This window comes from Trachypithecus francoisi, unplaced genomic scaffold (genome assembly GCF_009764315.1).
Source record: "Trachypithecus francoisi isolate TF-2019V2 unplaced genomic scaffold, Tfra_2.0 Lachesis_group3, whole genome shotgun sequence".
In the NCBI taxonomy this organism is placed as follows: Eukaryota; Metazoa; Chordata; class Mammalia; order Primates; family Cercopithecidae; genus Trachypithecus; species Trachypithecus francoisi.
Window position 1 is genome coordinate 40,224,731 of NW_022681468.1, and position 3,210 is coordinate 40,227,940.

A 3,210-nucleotide genomic window follows, 5' to 3' on the forward strand; every position below is an offset into this window, starting at 1 on the left:
GCCGGATCTCAGCTCACTGCAAGCTCCGCCTCCCGGGTTTACGCCATTCTCCTGCCTCAGCCTCCCGAGTAGCTGGGACTATAGGCGCCCGCCACCTCGCCCGGCTAGTTTTTTGTATTTTTTAGTGGAGACGGGGTTTCACTGGGTTAGCCAGGATGGTCTCGATCTCCTGACCTTGTGATCCTCCCGTCTCGGCCTCCCAAAGTGCTGGGATTACAGGCTTGAGCCACCGCGCCCGGCCGAGAATCTCTAGATAGATTATTGTGTGTATTAAGACTACTGATGTTATGAGGGGCTCAGAGACTCTTGCAGATACAAGCAAAAATGCTAGACCAAATATTTAGAGGTGAAATCTCTCTGAGAACCAAATTTCTGAGGAGTAGTCAAAGGGAAACATCCTTCCTTATATCATCCATGTGCAATGAATGCTGCTAGTCGTCACCTATTTGGTAGGAGGAATTTTAGGAAGGCCCAAACTGTCAGTAGTTTAAGCAAAATGGTATTCCTTTCTGGGGCTTTTCAACATCAACTCATACCCGCATGTGATTCTGACCTGCTACTCTTTTGTTGCATTATTCTGTTAAGTATTTACACCTGAGAGATGATTCTGTCCTAATTATCTCTTACCCACATGTCTTTCATTTTTCAGTTTGCGTTCTAGTTCATTTTCAGAGCATTCGCTCTCATGATCACTGTCTTTTTTTTTTTTTGGTTTTTAGATCTTCTTCCTTCTCTTTCTTTAGTTACTGGCAGTTGAGCAGGGATAATGCTGAACTGGGGCCAGCTGTTAATTAAGCAAAATAAGTCAAGCAAGTCAAGACTTCCAAATATTTGGTTTCAGGTGAGTTAGCCACCACAGCATTTTCTTGGATGTAATTTTATTTTGATTTGATTTCTGTAAGTCCTCCGGTTGGGGCTGTCATCTTTCTGCTGTGTGACAAAGCAATGCGAAGAGGATGTGTCAAGATATAGACGAATCACATTATTCAGCAACAAGGCAGCAGCAGGGCAGAGCCCTGAGCCAGAGTCCTCAACCCAGTCCTCAGCAAAATCTTGAGGACATTTTCTGATTTCACTATCTGTTTCTGGGGACATAGAGGTTTTTGTCTTTTTGCCAGAAGGAAAATTGGGTAGTGAATTTTCTGATTTTGAAAGTTTACTGCTAACCCATGTTTCATTCCTAAATAACAGAGTAAAGGCATCATCATGATGAACAAACAATTTTTAGTGTATATTATGTGTAAGATGCTGGCCAGGCACCAGGAGAACACACAGAGAGAATACATAATTTATACTCAGATGATTTACTATCTTGAGGATATTAGATATATGCATTTAAATACATACATATATTTTAACAAACAAAAACTACCAGATAACACATACCAAGTGCCAAATGGGTAATATATAAGTAGGTTGACCATATGGCCCAGCTTGTCCTGGACAGTCCCAGTTTACACCTGTGGTTTCAGAGTTATCGTGACCCTTTTAACTAGCAAACATTACAATTTGGATGATAAATTATATGGTTACCATTTGTACAGACTACTAATCTAGGAATCAAGAGGAGGGGGTGATTATCAATGGCTGGGGCAGTTGGTGGCGAGTTCATGGAGCTGGTAGAACTTGAGTTGGGCCTTGAAGGAAGAGTTAGGGTGGAGGTGAGGGTTGGCAAGTAATCTACGGGGAAAAGACCAAGACCAAAGGCAGCAGCCAGGCCTGGTGGCTCATGCCTGTAATCTCAGCACTTTGGGAGGCTGAGGTGGGCAGATCACCTGAGGTGAAGAGTTTGAGGCCAGCCTAGCCAACATAGTGAAACCCTGTCTCTACCAAAAAACAAAAAACAAAACAAACACAAAGATTAGCTAGCCACTCAGGAGGCTGAGGCAGGAGAATCGCTTGAACCTGGGAGGTGGAGGTCACAGTGAGCTGAGATCTTGCCACTGCTCTTCAGTCTGGGCAACAGAGTGAGACTCCATCTCAAAAAAAAAAAAAAAAAAAAAAGGAACAAAGGCACCAAAGTGAACATGGGAATAAAGTACAGTCACCGCACTACTCTAGGGGACACTGTTCACATTGTATTCTGTGAACAGAGTCCTCTGGAATGTGCAAGTGTCAGCTCTAAGGGTATGTCATATTTGGGAGCAACTGGAAAATTAGCTGGAGAAGAGAATTTGTGTAAGGTAAGAATAGAAATAAGTATTAGCTGGTTGTGGTGGCGCATGCCTGTAGTCCCAGCAACTTGGGAGGCTGAGGCGGGAGGATCACTTGACCCCAAGAGGCTGAGGCTGCAGTAAGCTGAGATCATGCTACTGCACTCCAGCCTGGGTGACAGAGCAAGTTCCCATCTCAAAAAAAAATTTTTAAAGAATGAAAAGAAGTAAGAAACAGATAGTGGAGGATATTAAATGCCAGGTTAAGATATGTAACTTTCATCCTATAGATCATAGGAATCTAACCGAAGAGTTTTGAGTAAGGAAATGATACATGCAACAAACTATTTTTGAAAGAGTAATATTCCCAATGAAACTGTTCAATGTATTAAAAGGAAAAGGAAGACAAAGGAGAAGAACTAGTTTTAAAACTATTGGAAATGCATAGGAGATAAATGATGAGTCTGAGCTACAGTCGTGGCAGTGGGAAAGGGATAGGAAAAGAGACTTGAGAGAATTTGCAAAGGCAGGATTGATAAGAGTTTGGTAACTGGCCAACTATGCAAGGAGAGGGAACAGTCAAGAATGACTCAAGATTTCAAACCTGAGTCACTGAGAAAATGATGGTATCATTGATGTATGTGGGGAAGTTGAGAGAAGGGAGGACTTAACTTTGAAGGAAAAGGTAAGCTCTGCTCCAGACACGATGAGTTTCAGACATCCATTTGGAAATATCCAGTAGGAAATACTAAGTTGAAGCTGAGACAGGAGATCATGGCCAGAGATGTGGATTTAGGAATTCTGTGGAGCATTGAATAATTGAATGAAAAAGTGTTTTCCTTCAAGATCATAAGTAGCAGGCAGCCCAAGATTATCACTTGGGTTGCAATTTTATTGGTAGAGTAGATAGGAATATAGGTTGGAAAGATAGCAGAAGAGATCCCAGAGGTGGAAGTAAAAAGACAGTGTGGTATATGTCAAGACGGCGAAAGGAAAAGAACATTTCAAGCTGGAGAGGTTGGTCTACAGGGCCAAATGCTGAAAGGAGGTCAAAGAA